The 16,078-nt window shown below is 35.3% G+C and overlaps 16 non-coding genes across 16 annotated transcripts; all 16 read right to left on the reverse strand.

Moving 5' to 3' along the window:
- Positions 1–562: 562 nt before the first annotated feature.
- On the reverse strand, positions 563–634 carry TRNAG-UCC (transfer RNA glycine (anticodon UCC)). The gene has a single exon. It is a non-coding gene; the product is annotated as a tRNA-Gly (tRNA).
- A 709-nt stretch (positions 635–1,343) lies between these two features.
- TRNAG-UCC (transfer RNA glycine (anticodon UCC)) lies at positions 1,344–1,415 on the reverse strand. Its single transcript has one exon. It is a non-coding gene; the product is annotated as a tRNA-Gly (tRNA).
- A 1,584-nt stretch (positions 1,416–2,999) lies between these two features.
- Positions 3,000–3,071, reverse strand: TRNAG-UCC (transfer RNA glycine (anticodon UCC)). The gene has a single exon. It is a non-coding gene; the product is annotated as a tRNA-Gly (tRNA).
- An 803-nt stretch (positions 3,072–3,874) lies between these two features.
- On the reverse strand, positions 3,875–3,946 carry TRNAG-UCC (transfer RNA glycine (anticodon UCC)). The gene has a single exon. It is a non-coding gene; the product is annotated as a tRNA-Gly (tRNA).
- A 709-nt stretch (positions 3,947–4,655) lies between these two features.
- On the reverse strand, positions 4,656–4,727 carry TRNAG-UCC (transfer RNA glycine (anticodon UCC)). Its single transcript has one exon. It is a non-coding gene; the product is annotated as a tRNA-Gly (tRNA).
- A 1,644-nt stretch (positions 4,728–6,371) lies between these two features.
- Positions 6,372–6,443, reverse strand: TRNAG-UCC (transfer RNA glycine (anticodon UCC)). Its single transcript has one exon. It is a non-coding gene; the product is annotated as a tRNA-Gly (tRNA).
- Positions 6,444–7,212: 769 nt separating this feature from the next.
- Positions 7,213–7,284, reverse strand: TRNAG-UCC (transfer RNA glycine (anticodon UCC)). Its single transcript has one exon. It is a non-coding gene; the product is annotated as a tRNA-Gly (tRNA).
- Positions 7,285–7,993: 709 nt separating this feature from the next.
- Positions 7,994–8,065, reverse strand: TRNAG-UCC (transfer RNA glycine (anticodon UCC)). Its single transcript has one exon. It is a non-coding gene; the product is annotated as a tRNA-Gly (tRNA).
- A 1,644-nt stretch (positions 8,066–9,709) lies between these two features.
- Positions 9,710–9,781, reverse strand: TRNAG-UCC (transfer RNA glycine (anticodon UCC)). Its single transcript has one exon. It is a non-coding gene; the product is annotated as a tRNA-Gly (tRNA).
- Positions 9,782–10,550: 769 nt separating this feature from the next.
- TRNAG-UCC (transfer RNA glycine (anticodon UCC)) lies at positions 10,551–10,622 on the reverse strand. Its single transcript has one exon. It is a non-coding gene; the product is annotated as a tRNA-Gly (tRNA).
- A 103-nt stretch (positions 10,623–10,725) lies between these two features.
- Positions 10,726–10,797, reverse strand: TRNAG-CCC (transfer RNA glycine (anticodon CCC)). The gene has a single exon. It is a non-coding gene; the product is annotated as a tRNA-Gly (tRNA).
- Positions 10,798–11,408: 611 nt separating this feature from the next.
- On the reverse strand, positions 11,409–11,480 carry TRNAG-UCC (transfer RNA glycine (anticodon UCC)). Its single transcript has one exon. It is a non-coding gene; the product is annotated as a tRNA-Gly (tRNA).
- An 803-nt stretch (positions 11,481–12,283) lies between these two features.
- TRNAG-UCC (transfer RNA glycine (anticodon UCC)) lies at positions 12,284–12,355 on the reverse strand. The gene has a single exon. It is a non-coding gene; the product is annotated as a tRNA-Gly (tRNA).
- An 803-nt stretch (positions 12,356–13,158) lies between these two features.
- TRNAG-UCC (transfer RNA glycine (anticodon UCC)) lies at positions 13,159–13,230 on the reverse strand. The gene has a single exon. It is a non-coding gene; the product is annotated as a tRNA-Gly (tRNA).
- A 1,483-nt stretch (positions 13,231–14,713) lies between these two features.
- Positions 14,714–14,785, reverse strand: TRNAG-UCC (transfer RNA glycine (anticodon UCC)). Its single transcript has one exon. It is a non-coding gene; the product is annotated as a tRNA-Gly (tRNA).
- An 803-nt stretch (positions 14,786–15,588) lies between these two features.
- Positions 15,589–15,660, reverse strand: TRNAG-UCC (transfer RNA glycine (anticodon UCC)). Its single transcript has one exon. It is a non-coding gene; the product is annotated as a tRNA-Gly (tRNA).
- Between the last annotated feature and the right edge of the window lie 418 nt (positions 15,661–16,078).

A 16,078-nucleotide genomic window follows, 5' to 3' on the forward strand; every position in this document is an offset into this window, starting at 1 on the left:
GTTAACTAAAAAAAAGAAAGGACCGAAAATGTTGGGAAAGAGACAATTGCTAAAAAAATTTAGAAAAAGGCAAGGCGTTGTCCAAAACTCAAAAATGAACTTTTTGAATCAAAAAAGGTAGCTAAAGTGTGACAAAGAAGAAAAATCACAGCATAAGTCTTACCGAAAAAAGTTATAAAGATTAAAAACACCACTAAACGCAAAATACAATGAGTTGTTCTAGAATTAAACTATCGCTTATTGTTTGAAAAGCAACTATGCTCACCAAGATGACATCAATGCTTACATCAGCATTGATTCCCAGGCAGTTGACCCTGGTTCGATCCCTGGCCAACTCAGTATTTGAGGGCTTAAACTAGAATTGCTTTGGTATTGCAGATTAACCCTACTAAGTTTTCAGCAACAAAAAGAGTAGAAAACCATCTTTGTTATATGGTTTAGATGAGAAAGGTGAACAAGCTAAGAAATATTCTCTTTACTTTTTTCTCATTTTGGTGGTTGCTAAACTGTAAGAAGAAAGTTTAATGAGAATAACGAAACACCAAATGAGAAAAACAAGCAATGCGTTGGCCGGGAATCGAACCCGGGTCAACTGCTTGGAAGGCAGCTATGCTCACCACTATACCACCAACGCTTACGGCAGCTTGTTGTGTTTTTACATTTTCTGCAATAACACTACAAAAATTGTCCGCAAAAAGTTTTTCGTGTTAGTAAAAAAAAAAAAATACCCTTAATTTGCTCAACTTTGGTTTTGTCGGTGAAAGTTACTAATGTGTTAACTAAAAAAAAGAAAGGACCGAAAATGTTGGGAAAGAGACAATTGCTAAAAAAATTTAGAAAAAGGCAAGGCGTTGTCCAAAACTCAAAAATGAACTTTTTGAATCAAAAAAGGTAGCTAAAGTGTGACAAAGAAGAAAAATCACAGCATAAGTCTTACCGAAAAAAGTTATAAAGATTAAAAACACCACTAAACGCAAAATACAATGAGTTGTTCTAGAATTAAACTATCGCTTATTGTTTGAAAAGCAACTATGCTCACCAAGATGACATCAATGCTTACATCAGCATTGATTCCCAGGCAGTTGACCCTGGTTCGATCCCTGGCCAACTCAGTATTTGAGGGCTTAAACTAGAATTGCTTTGGTATTGCAGATTAACCCTACTAAGTTTTCAGCAACAAAAAGAGTAGAAAACCATCTTTGTTATATGGTTTAGATGAGAAAGGTGAACAAGCTAAGAAATATTCTCTTTACTTTTTTCTCATTTTGGTGGTTGCTAAACTGTAAGAAGAAAGTTTAATGAGAATAACGAAACACCAAATGAGAAAAACAAGCCGGGAATCGAGCGTTGGCCGGGAATCGAACCCGGGTCAACTGCTTGGAAGGCAGCTATGCTCACCACTATACCACCAACGCTTACGGCAACTTGTTGTGTTTTTACATTTTCTGCAATAACACTACAAAAATTGTCCGCAAAAAGTTTTTCGTGTTAGTAAAAAAAAAATACCCTTAATTTGCTCAACTTTGGTTTTGTGTTTTTACATTTTCTGCAATAACACTACAAAAATTGTCCGCAAAAAGTTTTTCGTGTTAGTAAAAAAAAAAAAATACCCTTAATTTGCTCAACTTTGGTTTTGTCGGTGAAAGTTACTAATGTGTTAACTAAAAAAAAGAAAGGACCGAAAATGTTGGGAAAGAGACAATTGCTAAAAAAATTTAGAAAAAGGCAAGGCGTTGTCCAAAACTCAAAAATGAACTTTTTGAATCAAAAAAGGTAGCTAAAGTGTGACAAAGAAGAAAAATCACAGCATAAGTCTTACCGAAAAAAGTTATAAAGATTAAAAACACCACTAAACGCAAAATACAATGAGTTGTTCTAGAATTAAACTATCGCTTATTGTTTGAAAAGCAACTATGCTCACCAAGATGACATCAATGCTTACATCAGCATTGATTCCCAGGCAGTTGACCCTGGTTCGATCCCTGGCCAACTCAGTATTTGAGGGCTTAAACTAGAATTGCTTTGGTATTGCAGATTAACCCTACTAAGTTTTCAGCAACAAAAAGAGTAGAAAACCATCTTTGTTATATGGTTTAGATGAGAAAGGTGAACAAGCTAAGAAATATTCTCTTTACTTTTTTCTCATTTTGGTGGTTGCTAAACTGTAAGAAGAAAGTTTAATGAGAATAACGAAACACCAAATGAGAAAAACAAGCAATGCGTTGGCCGGGAATCAAACCCGGGTCAACTGCTTGGAAGGCAGCTATGCTCACCACTATACCACCAACACTTACGGCAACTTGTTGTGTTTTTACATTTTCTGCAATAACACTACAAAAATTGTCCGCAAAAAGTTTTTCGTGTTAGTAAAAAAAAAAAAATACCCTTAATTTGCTCAACTTTGGTTTTGTCGGTGAAAGTTACTAATGTGTTAACTAAAAAAAAGAAAGGACCGAAAATGTTGGGAAAGAGACAATTGCTAAAAAAATTTAGAAAAAGGCAAGGCGTTGTCCAAAACTCAAAAATGAACTTTTTGAATCAAAAAAGGTAGCTAAAGTGTGCCAAAGAAGAAAAATCACAGCATAAGTCTTACCGAAAAAAGTTATAAAGATTAAAAACACCACTAAACGCAAAATACAATGAGTTGTTCTAGAATTAAACTATCGCTTATTGTTTGAAAAGCAACTATGCTCACCAAGATGACATCAATGCTTACATCAGCATTGATTCCCAGGCAGTTGACCCTGGTTCGATCCCTGGCCAACTCAGTATTTGAGGGCTTAAACTAGAATTGCTTTGGTATTGCAGATTAACCCTACTAAGTTTTCAGCAACAAAAAGAGTAGAAAACCATCTTTGTTATATGGTTTAGATGAGAAAGGTGAACAAGCTAAGAAATATTCTCTTTACTTTTTTCTCATTTTGGTGGTTGCTAAACTGTAAGAAGAAAGTTTAATGAGAATAACGAAACACCAAATGAGAAAAACAAGCCGGGAATCGAGCGTTGGCCGGGAATCGAACCCGGGTCAACTGCTTGGAAGGCAGCTATGCTCACCACTATACCACCAACGCTTACGGCAACTTGTTGTGTTTTTACATTTTCTGCAATAACACTACAAAAATTGTCCGCAAAAAGTTTTTCATGTTAGTAAAAAAAAAATACCCTTAATTTGCTCAACTTTGGTTTTGTGTTTTTACATTTTCTGCAATAACACTACAAAAATTGTCCGCAAAAAGTTTTTCGTGTTAGTAAAAAAAAAAAAATACCCTTAATTTGCTCAACTTTGGTTTTGTCGGTGAAAGTTACTAATGTGTTAACTAAAAAAAAGAAAGGACCGAAAATGTTGGGAAAGAGACAATTGCTAAAAAAATTTAGAAAAAGGCAAGGCGTTGTCCAAAACTCAAAAATGAACTTTTTGAATCAAAAAAGGTAGCTAAAGTGTGACAAAGTAGAAAAATCACAGCATAAGTCTTACCGAAAAAAGTTATAAAGATTAAAAACACCACTAAACGCAAAATACAATGAGTTGTTCTAGAATTAAACTATCGCTTATTGTTTGAAAAGCAACTATGCTCACCAAGATGACATCAATGCTTACATCAGCATTGATTCCCAGGCAGTTGACCCTGGTTCGATCCCTGGCCAACTCAGTATTTGAGGGCTTAAACTAGAATTGCTTTGGTATTGCAGATTAACCCTACTAAGTTTTCAGCAACAAAAAGAGTAGAAAACCATCTTTGTTATATGGTTTAGATGAGAAAGGTGAACAAGCTAAGAAATATTCTCTTTACTTTTTTCTCATTTTGGTGGTTGCTAAACTGTAAGAAGAAAGTTTAATGAGAATAACGAAACACCAAATGAGAAAAACAAGCAATGCGTTGGCCGGGAATCGAACCCGGGTCAACTGCTTGGAAGGCAGCTATGCTCACCACTATACCACCAACGCTTACGGCAGCTTGTTGTGTTTTTACATTTTCTGCAATAACACTACAAAAATTGTCCGCAAAAAGTTTTTCGTGTTAGTAAAAAAAAAAAAATACCCTTAATTTGCTCAACTTTGGTTTTGTCGGTGAAAGTTACTAATGTGTTAACTAAAAAAAAGAAAGGACCGAAAATGTTGGGAAAGAGACAATTGCTAAAAAAATTTAGAAAAAGGCAAGGCGTTGTCCAAAACTCAAAAATGAACTTTTTGAATCAAAAAAGGTAGCTAAAGTGTGACAAAGAAGAAAAATCACAGCATAAGTCTTACCGAAAAAAGTTATAAAGATTAAAAACACCATTAAACGCAAAATACAATGAGTTGTTCTAGAATTAAACTATCGCTTATTGTTTGAAAAGCAACTATGCTCACCAAGATGACATCAATGCTTACATCAGCATTGATTCCCAGGCAGTTGACCCTGGTTCGATCCCTGGCCAACTCAGTATTTGAGGGCTTAAACTAGAATTGCTTTGGTATTGCAGATTAACCCTACTAAGTTTTCAGCAACAAAAAGAGTAGAAAACCATCTTTGTTATATGGTTTAGATGAGAAAGGTGAACAAGCTAAGAAATATTCTCTTTACTTTTTTCTCATTTTGGTGGTTGCTAAACTGTAAGAAGAAAGTTTAATGAGAATAACGAAACACCAAATGAGAAAAACAAGCCGGGAATCGAGCGTTGGCCGGGAATCGAACCCGGGTCAACTGCTTGGAAGGCAGCTGTGCTCACCACTATACCACCAACGCTTACGGCAACTTGTTGTGTTTTTACATTTTCTGCAATAACACTACAAAAATTGTCCGCAAAAAGTTTTTCGTGTTAGTAAAAAAAAAATACCCTTAATTTGCTCAACTTTGGTTTTGTGTTTTTACATTTTCTGCAATAACACTACAAAAATTGTCCGCAAAAAGTTTTTCGTGTTAGTAAAAAAAAAAAAATACCCTTAATTTGCTCAACTTTGGTTTTGTCGGTGAAAGTTACTAATGTGTTAACTAAAAAAAAGAAAGGACCGAAAATGTTGGGAAAGAGACAATTGCTAAAAAAATTTAGAAAAAGGCAAGGCGTTGTCCAAAACTCAAAAATGAACTTTTTGAATCAAAAAAGGTAGCTAAAGTGTGACAAAGAAGAAAAATCACAGCATAAGTCTTACCGAAAAAAGTTATAAAGATTAAAAACACCACTAAACGCAAAATACAATGAGTTGTTCTAGAATTAAACTATCGCTTATTGTTTGAAAAGCAACTATGCTCACCAAGATGACATCAATGCTTACATCAGCATTGATTCCCAGGCAGTTGACCCTGGTTCGATCCCTGGCCAACTCAGTATTTGAGGGCTTAAACTAGAATTGCTTTGGTATTGCAGATTAACCCTACTAAGTTTTCAGCAACAAAAAGAGTAGAAAACCATCTTTGTTATATGGTTTAGATGAGAAAGGTGAACAAGCTAAGAAATATTCTCTTTACTTTTTTCTCATTTTGGTGGTTGCTAAACTGTAAGAAGAAAGTTTAATGAGAATAACGAAACACCAAATGAGAAAAACAAGCAATGCGTTGTCCGGGAATCAAACCCGGGTCAACTGCTTGGAAGGCAGCTATGCTCACCACTATACCACCAACGCTTACGGCAACTTGTTGTGTTTTTACATTTTCTGCAATAACACTACAAAAATTGTCCGCAAAAAGTTTTTCGTGTTAGTAAAAAAAAAAAATACCCTTAATTGTTGCCTTGGCCGGGAATCGAACCCGGGTCCATTTGGTGGTCCAGGACCACCAACGTATGAGTCCATTTGCTCAACTTTGGTTTTGTCAGTGAAAGTTACTAATGTGTTAACTAAAAAAAAGAAAGGACCGAAAATGTTGGGAAAGAGACAATTGCTAAAAAAATTTAGAAAAAGGCAAGGCGTTGTCCAAAACTCAAAAATGAACTTTTTGAATCAAAAAAGGTAGCTAAAGTGTGACAAAGAAGAAAAATCACAGCATAAGTCTTACCGAAAAAAGTTATAAAGATTAAAAACACCACTAAACGCAAAATACAATGAGTTGTTCTAGAATTAAACTATCGCTTATTGTTTGAAAAGCAACTATGCTCACCAAGATGACATCAATGCTTACATCAGCATTGATTCCCAGGCAGTTGACCCTGGTTCGATCCCTGGCCAACTCAGTATTTGAGGGCTTAAACTAGAATTGCTTTGGTATTGCAGATTAACCCTACTAAGTTTTCAGCAACAAAAAGAGTAGAAAACCATCTTTGTTATATGGTTTAGATGAGAAAGGTGAACAAGCTAAGAAATATTCTCTTTACTTTTTTCTCATTTTGGTGGTTGCTAAACTGTAAGAAGAAAGTTTAATGAGAATAACGAAACACCAAATGAGAAAAACAAGCAATGCGTTGGCCGGGAATCAAACCCGGGTCAACTGCTTGGAAGGCAGCTATGCTCACCACTATACCACCAACGCTTACGGCAACTTGTTGTGTTTTTACATTTTCTGCAATAACACTACAAAAATTGTCCGCAAAAAGTTTTTCGTGTTAGTAAAAAGAAAAAATACCCTTAATTGTTGCCTTGGCCGGGAATCGAACCCGGGTCCATTTGGTGGTCCAGGACCACCAACGTATGAGTCCATTTGCTCAACTTTGGTTTTGTCAGTGAAAGTTACTAATGTGTTAACTAAAAAAAAGAAAGGACCGAAAATGTTGGGAAAGAGACAATTGCTAAAAAAATTTAGAAAAAGGCAAGGCGTTGTCCAAAACTCAAAAATGAACTTTTTGAATCAAAAAAGGTAGCTAAAGTGTGACAAAGAAGAAAAATCACAGCATAAGTCTTACCGAAAAAAGTTATAAAGATTAAAAACACCACTAAACGCAAAATACAATGAGTTGTTCTAGAATTAAACTATCGCTTATTGTTTGAAAAGCAACTATGCTCACCAAGATGACATCAATGCTTACATCAGCATTGATTCCCAGGCAGTTGACCCTGGTTCGATCCCTGGCCAACTCAATATTTGAGGGCTTAAACTAGAATTGCTTTGGTATTGCAGATTAACCCTACTAAGTTTTCAGCAACAAAAAGAGTAGAAAACCATCTTTGTTATATGGTTTAGATGAGAAAGGTGAACAAGCTAAGAAATATTCTCTTTACTTTTTTCTCATTTTGGTGGTTGCTAAACTGTAAGAAGAAAGTTTAATGAGAATAACGAAACACCAAATGAGAAAAACAAGCAATGCGTTGGCCGGGAATCGAACCCGGGTCAACTGCTTGGAAGGCAGCTATGCTCACCACTATACCACCAACGCTTACGGCAGCTTGTTGTGTTTTTACATTTTCTGCAATAACACTACAAAAATTGTCCGCAAAAAGTTTTTCGTGTTAGTAAAAAAAAAAAAATACCCTTAATTTGCTCAACTTTGGTTTTGTCGGTGAAAGTTACTAATGTGTTAACTAAAAAAAAGAAAGGACCGAAAATGTTGGGAAAGAGACAATTGCTAAAAAAATTTAGAAAAAGGCAAGGCGTTGTCCAAAACTCAAAAATGAACTTTTTGAATCAAAAAAGGTAGCTAAAGTGTGACAAAGAAGAAAAATCACAGCATAAGTCTTACCGAAAAAAGTTATAAAGATTAAAAACACCATTAAACGCAAAATACAATGAGTTGTTCTAGAATTAAACTATCGCTTATTGTTTGAAAAGCAACTATGCTCACCAAGATGACATCAATGCTTACATCAGCATTGATTCCCAGGCAGTTGACCCTGGTTCGATCCCTGGCCAACTCAGTATTTGAGGGCTTAAACTAGAATTGCTTTGGTATTGCAGATTAACCCTACTAAGTTTTCAGCAACAAAAAGAGTAGAAAACCATCTTTGTTATATGGTTTAGATGAGAAAGGTGAACAAGCTAAGAAATATTCTCTTTACTTTTTTCTCATTTTGGTGGTTGCTAAACTGTAAGAAGAAAGTTTAATGAGAATAACGAAACACCAAATGAGAAAAACAAGCCGGGAATCGAGCGTTGGCCGGGAATCGAACCCGGGTCAACTGCTTGGAAGGCAGCTGTGCTCACCACTATACCACCAACGCTTACGGCAACTTGTTGTGTTTTTACATTTTCTGCAATAACACTACAAAAATTGTCCGCAAAAAGTTTTTCGTGTTAGTAAAAAAAAAATACCCTTAATTTGCTCAACTTTGGTTTTGTGTTTTTACATTTTCTGCAATAACACTACAAAAATTGTCCGCAAAAAGTTTTTCGTGTTAGTAAAAAAAAAAAAATACCCTTAATTTGCTCAACTTTGGTTTTGTCGGTGAAAGTTACTAATGTGTTAACTAAAAAAAAGAAAGGACCGAAAATGTTGGGAAAGAGACAATTGCTAAAAAAATTTAGAAAAAGGCAAGGCGTTGTCCAAAACTCAAAAATGAACTTTTTGAATCAAAAAAGGTAGCTAAAGTGTGACAAAGAAGAAAAATCACAGCATAAGTCTTACCGAAAAAAGTTATAAAGATTAAAAACACCACTAAACGCAAAATACAATGAGTTGTTCTAGAATTAAACTATCGCTTATTGTTTGAAAAGCAACTATGCTCACCAAGATGACATCAATGCTTACATCAGCATTGATTCCCAGGCAGTTGACCCTGGTTCGATCCCTGGCCAACTCAGTATTTGAGGGCTTAAACTAGAATTGCTTTGGTATTGCAGATTAACCCTACTAAGTTTTCAGCAACAAAAAGAGTAGAAAACCATCTTTGTTATATGGTTTAGATGAGAAAGGTGAACAAGCTAAGAAATATTCTCTTTACTTTTTTCTCATTTTGGTGGTTGCTAAACTGTAAGAAGAAAGTTTAATGAGAATAACGAAACACCAAATGAGAAAAACAAGCAATGCGTTGTCCGGGAATCAAACCCGGGTCAACTGCTTGGAAGGCAGCTATGCTCACCACTATACCACCAACGCTTACGGCAACTTGTTGTGTTTTTACATTTTCTGCAATAACACTACAAAAATTGTCCGCAAAAAGTTTTTCGTGTTAGTAAAAAAAAAAAATACCCTTAATTGTTGCCTTGGCTGGGAATCGAACCCGGGTCCATTTGGTGGTCCAGGACCACCAACGTATGAGTCCATTTGCTCAACTTTGGTTTTGTCAGTGAAAGTTACTAATGTGTTAACTAAAAAAAAGAAAGGACCGAAAATGTTGGGAAAGAGACAATTGCTAAAAAAATTTAGAAAAAGGCAAGGCGTTGTCCAAAACTCAAAAATGAACTTTTTGAATCAAAAAAGGTAGCTAAAGTGTGACAAAGAAGAAAAATCACAGCATAAGTCTTACCGAAAAAAGTTATAAAGATTAAAAACACCACTAAACGCAAAATACAATGAGTTGTTCTAGAATTAAACTATCGCTTATTGTTTGAAAAGCAACTATGCTCACCAAGATGACATCAATGCTTACATCAGCATTGATTCCCAGGCAGTTGACCCTGGTTCGATCCCTGGCCAACTCAGTATTTGAGGGCTTAAACTAGAATTGCTTTGGTATTGCAGATTAACCCTACTAAGTTTTCAGCAACAAAAAGAGTAGAAAACCATCTTTGTTATATGGTTTAGATGAGAAAGGTGAACAAGCTAAGAAATATTCTCTTTACTTTTTTCTCATTTTGGTGGTTGCTAAACTGTAAGAAGAAAGTTTAATGAGAATAACGAAACACCAAATGAGAAAAACAAGCAATGCGTTGGCCGGGAATCAAACCCGGGTCAACTGCTTGGAAGGCAGCTATGCTCACCACTATACCACCAACGCTTACGGCAACTTGTTGTGTTTTTACATTTTCTGCAATAACACTACAAAAATTGTCCGCAAAAAGTTTTTCGTGTTAGTAAAAAGAAAAAATACCCTTAATTGTTGCCTTGGCCGGGAATCGAACCCGGGTCCATTTGGTGGTCCAGGACCACCAACGTATGAGTCCATTTGCTCAACTTTGGTTTTGTCAGTGAAAGTTACTAATGTGTTAACTAAAAAAAAGAAAGGACCGAAAATGTTGGGAAAGAGACAATTGCTAAAAAAATTTAGAAAAAGGCAAGGCGTTGTCCAAAACTCAAAAATGAACTTTTTGAATCAAAAAAGGTAGCTAAAGTGTGACAAAGAAGAAAAATCACAGCATAAGTCTTACCGAAAAAAGTTATAAAGATTAAAAACACCACTAAACGCAAAATACAATGAGTTGTTCTAGAATTAAACTATCGCTTATTGTTTGAAAAGCAACTATGCTCACCAAGATGACATCAATGCTTACATCAGCATTGATTCCCAGGCAGTTGACCCTGGTTCGATCCCTGGCCAACTCAATATTTGAGGGCTTAAACTAGAATTGCTTTGGTATTGCAGATTAACCCTACTAAGTTTTCAGCAACAAAAAGAGTAGAAAACCATCTTTGTTATATGGTTTAGATGAGAAAGGTGAACAAGCTAAGAAATATTCTCTTTACTTTTTTCTCATTTTGGTGGTTGCTAAACTGTAAGAAGAAAGTTTAATGAGAATAACGAAACACCAAATGAGAAAAACAAGCAATGCGTTGGCCGGGAATCGAACCCGGGTCAACTGCTTGGAAGGCAGCTATGCTCACCACTATACCACCAACGCTTACGGCAACTTGTTGTGTTTTTACATTTTCTGCAATAACACTACAAAAATTGTCCGCAAAAAGTTTTTCGTGTTAGTAAAAAAAAAAAATACCCTTAATTGTTGCCTTGGCCGGGAATCGAACCCGGGTCAACTGCTTGGGAAGCAGCTATGCTCACCACTATACCACCAACGCATGAGTCCATTTGCTCAACTTTGGTTTTGTCGGTGAAAGTTACTAATGTGTTAACTAAAAAAAAGAAAGGACCGAAAATGTTGGGAAAGAGACAATTGCTAAAAAAATTTAGAAAAAGGCAAGGCGTTGTCCAAAACTCAAAAATGAACTTTTTGAATCAAAAAAGGTAGCTAAAGTGTGACAAAGAAGAAAAATCACAGCATAAGTCTTACCGAAAAAAGTTATAAAGATTAAAAACACCACTAAACGCAAAATACAATGAGTTGTTCTAGAATTAAACTATCGCTTATTGTTTGAAAAGCAACTATGCTCACCAAGATGACATCAATGCTTACATCAGCATTGATTCCCAGGCAGTTGACCCTGGTTCGATCCCTGGCCAACTCAGTATTTGAGGGCTTAAACTAGAATTGCTTTGGTATTGCAGATTAACCCTACTAAGTTTTCAGCAACAAAAAGAGTAGAAAACCATCTTTGTTATATGGTTTAGATGAGAAAGGTGAACAAGCTAAGAAATATTCTCTTTACTTTTTTCTCATTTTGGTGGTTGCTAAACTGTAAGAAGAAAGTTTAATGAGAATAACGAAACACCAAATGAGAAAAACAAGCAATGCGTTGGCCGGGAATCGAACCCGGGTCAACTGCTTGGAAGGCAGCTATGCTCACCACTATACCACCAACGCTTACGGCAACTTGTTGTGTTTTTACATTTTCTGCAATAACACTACAAAAATTGTCCGCAAAAAGTTTTTCATGTTAGTAAAAAAAAAATACCCTTAATTTGCTGAACTTTGGTTTTGTGTTTTTACATTTTCTGCAATAACACTACAAAAATTGTCCGCAAAAAGTTTTTCGTGTTAGTAAAAAAAAAAAAATACCCTTAATTTGCTCAACTTTGGTTTTGTCGGTGAAAGTTACTAATGTGTTAACTAAAAAAAAGAAAGGACCGAAAATGTTGGGAAAGAGACAATTGCTAAAAAAATTTAGAAAAAGGCAAGGCGTTGTCCAAAACTCAAAAATGAACTTTTTGAATCAAAAAAGGTAGCTAAAGTGTGACAAAGAAGAAAAATCACAGCATAAGTCTTACCGAAAAAAGTTATAAAGATTAAAAACACCACTAAACGCAAAATACAATGAGTTGTTCTAGAATTAAACTATCGCTTATTGTTTGAAAAGCAACTATGCTCACCAAGATGACATCAATGCTTACATCAGCATTGATTCCCAGGCAGTTGACCCTGGTTCGATCCCTGGCCAACTCAGTATTTGAGGGCTTAAACTAGAATTGCTTTGGTATTGCAGATTAACCCTACTAAGTTTTCAGCAACAAAAAGAGTAGAAAACCATCTTTGTTATATGGTTTAGATGAGAAAGGTGAACAAGCTAAGAAATATTCTCTTTACTTTTTTCTCATTTTGGTGGTTGCTAAACTGTAAGAAGAAAGTTTAATGAGAATAACGAAACACCAAATGAGAAAAACAAGCAATGCGTTGGCCGGGAATCGAACCCGGGTCAACTGCTTGGAAGGCAGCTATGCTCACCACTATACCACCAACGCTTACGGCAACTTGTTGTGTTTTTACATTTTCTGCAATAACACTACAAAAATTGTCCGCAAAAAGTTTTTCATGTTAGTAAAAAAAAAATACCCTTAATTTGCTGAACTTTGGTTTTGTGTTTTTACATTTTCTGCAATAACACTACAAAAATTGTCCGCAAAAAGTTTTTCGTGTTAGTAAAAAAAAAAAAATACCCTTAATTTGCTCAACTTTGGTTTTGTCGGTGAAAGTTACTAATGTGTTAACTAAAAAAAAGAAAGGACCGAAAATGTTGGGAAAGAGACAATTGCTAAAAAAATTTAGAAAAAGGCAAGGCGTTGTCCAAAACTCAAAAATGAACTTTTTGAATCAAAAAAGGTAGCTAAAGTGTGACAAAGAAGAAAAATCACAGCATAAGTCTTACCGAAAAAAGTTATAAAGATTAAAAACACCACTAAACGCAAAATACAATGAGTTGTTCTAGAATTAAACTATCGCTTATTGTTTGAAAAGCAACTATGCTCACCAAGATGACATCAATGCTTACATCAGCATTGATTCCCAGGCAGTTGACCCTGGTTCGATCCCTGGCCAACTCAGTATTTGAGGGCTTAAACTAGAATTGCTTTGGTATTGCAGATTAACCCTACTAAGTTTTCAGCAACAAAAAGAGTAGAAAACCATCTTTGTTATATGGTTTAGATGAGAAAGGTGAACAAGCTAAGAAATATTCTCTTTACTTTTTTCTCATTTTGGTGGTTGCTAAACTGTAAGAAGAAAGTTTAATGAGAATAACGAAACACCAAATGAGAAAAACAAGCAATGCGTTGGCCGGGAATCGAACCCGGGTCAACTGCTTGGAAGGCAGCTATGCTCACCACTATACCACCAACGCTTACGGCAGCTTGTTGTGTTTTTACATTTTCTGCAATAACACTACAAAAATTGTCCGCAAAAAGTTTTTCGTGTTAGTAAAAAAAAAAAAATACCCTTAATTTGCTCAACTTTGGTTTTGTCGGTGAAAGTTACTAATGTGTTAACTAAAAAAAAGAAAGGACCGAAAATGTTGGGAAAGAGACAATTGCTAAAAAAATTTAGAAAAAGGCAAGGCGTTGTCCAAAACTCAAAAATGAACTTTTTGAATCAAAAAAGGTAGCTAAAGTGTGACAAAGAAGAAAAATCACAGCATAAGTCTTACCGAAAAAAGTTATAAAGATTAAAAACACCACTAAACGCAAAATACAATGAGTTGTTCTAGAATTAAACTATTGCTTATTGTTTGAAAAGCAACTATGCTCACCAAGATGACATCAATGCTTACATCAGCATTGATTCCCAGGCAGTTGACCCTGGTTCGATCCCTGGCCAACTCAGTATTTGAGGGCTTAAACTAGAATTGCTTTGGTATTGCAGATTAACCCTACTAAGTTTTCAGCAACAAAAAGAGTAGAAAACCATCTTTGTTATATGGTTTAGATGAGAAAGGTGAACAAGCTAAGAAATATTCTCTTTACTTTTTTCTCATTTTGGTGGTTGCTAAACTGTAAGAAGAAAGTTTAATGAGAATAACGAAACACCAAATGAGAAAAACAAGCAATGCGTTGGCCGGGAATCAAACCCAGGTCAACTGCTTGGAAGGCAGCTATGCTCACCACTATACCACCAACACTTACGGCAACTTGTTGTGTTTTTACATTTTCTGCAATAACACTACAAAAATTGTCCGCAAAAAGTTTTTCGTGTTAGTAAAAAAAAAAAAATACCCTTAATTTGCTCAACTTTGGTTTTGTCGGTGAAAGTTACTAATGTGTTAACTAAAAAAAAGAAAGGACCGAAAATGTTGGGAAAGAGACAATTGCTAAAAAAATTTAGAAAAAGGCAAGGCGTTGTCCAAAACTCAAAAATGAACTTTTTGAATCAAAAAAGGTAGCTAAAGTGTGACAAAGAAGAAAAATCACAGCATAAGTCTTACCGAAAAAAGTTATAAAGATTAAAAACACCACTAAACGCAAAATACAATGAGTTGTTCTAGAATTAAACTATCGCTTATTGTTTGAAAAGCAACTATGCTCACCAAGATGACATCAATGCTTACATCAGCATTGATTCCCAGGCAGTTGACCCTGGTTCGATCCCTGGCCAACTCAGTATTTGAGGGCTTAAACTAGAATTGCTTTGGTATTGCAGATTAACCCTACTAAGTTTTCAGCAACAAAAAGAGTAGAAAACCATCTTTGTTATATGGTTTAGATGAGAAAGGTGAACAAGCTAAGAAATATTCTCTTTACTTTTTTCTCATTTTGGTGGTTGCTAAACTGTAAGAAGAAAGTTTAATGAGAATAACGAAACACCAAATGAGAAAAACAAGCCGGGAATCGAGCGTTGGCCGGGAATCGAACCCGGGTCAACTGCTTGGAAGGCAGCTATGCTCACCACTATACCACCAACGCTTACGGCAACTTGTTGTGTTTTTACATTTTCTGCAATAACACTACAAAAATTGTCCGCAAAAAGTTTTTCGTGTTAGTAAAAAAAAAATACCCTTAATTTGCTCAACTTTGGTTTTGTGTTTTTACATTTTCTGCAATAACACTACAAAAATTGTCCGCAAAAAGTTTTTCGTGTTAGTAAAAAAAAAAAAATACCCTTAATTTGCTCAACTTTGGTTTTGTCGGTGAAAGTTACTAATGTGTTAACTAAAAAAAAGAAAGGACCGAAAATGTTGGGAAAGAGACAATTGCTAAAAAAATTTAGAAAAAGGCAAGGCGTTGTCCAAAACTCAAAAATGAACTTTTTGAATCAAAAAAGGTAGCTAAAGTGTGACAAAGAAGAAAAATCACAGCATAAGTCTTACCGAAAAAAGTTATAAAGATTAAAAACACCACTAAACGCAAAATACAATGAGTTGTTTTAGAATTAAACTATCGCTTATTGTTTGAAAAGCAACTATGCTCACCAAGATGACATCAATGCTTACATCAGCATTGATTCCCAGGCAGTTGACCCTGGTTCGATCCCTGGCCAACTCAGTATTTGAGGGCTTAAACTAGAATTGCTTTGGTATTGCAGATTAACCCTACTAAGTTTTCAGCAACAAAAAGAGTAGAAAACCATCTTTGTTATATGGTTTAGATGAGAAAGGTGAACAAGCTAAGAAATATTCTCTTTACTTTTTTCTCATTTTGGTGGTTGCTAAACTGTAAGAAGAAAGTTTAATGAGAATAACGAAACACCAAATGAGAAAAACAAGCAATGCGTTGGCCGGGAATCGAACCCGGGTCAACTGCTTGGAAGGCAGCTATGCTCACAACTATACCACCAACGCTTACGGCAACTTGTTGTGTTTTTACATTTTCTGCAATAACACTACAAAAATTGTCCGCAAAAAGTTTTTCGTGTTAGTAAAAAAAAAAAATACCCTTAATTGTTGTTTTGGCCAGGAATCGAACCCGGGTCCATTTGGTGGTCCAGGACCACCAACGTATGAGTCCATTTGCTCAACTTTGGTTTTGTCAGTGAAAGTTACTAATGTGTTAACTAAAAAAAAGAAAGGACCGAAAATGTTGGGAAAGAGACAATTGCTAAAAAAATTTAGAAAAAGGCAAGGCGTTGTCCAAAACTCAAAAATGAACTTTTTGAATCAAAAAAGGTAGCTAAAGTGTGACAAAGAAGAAAAATCACAGCATAAGTCTTACCGAAAAAAGTTATAAAGATTAAAAACACCACTAAACGCAAAATACAAT

This window comes from Dendrobates tinctorius, unplaced genomic scaffold, assembly GCF_039654945.1.
Source record: "Dendrobates tinctorius isolate UK_male_01 unplaced genomic scaffold, ASM3965494v1 ptg000251l, whole genome shotgun sequence".
NCBI classification, from domain to species: Eukaryota; Metazoa; Chordata; class Amphibia; order Anura; family Dendrobatidae; genus Dendrobates; species Dendrobates tinctorius.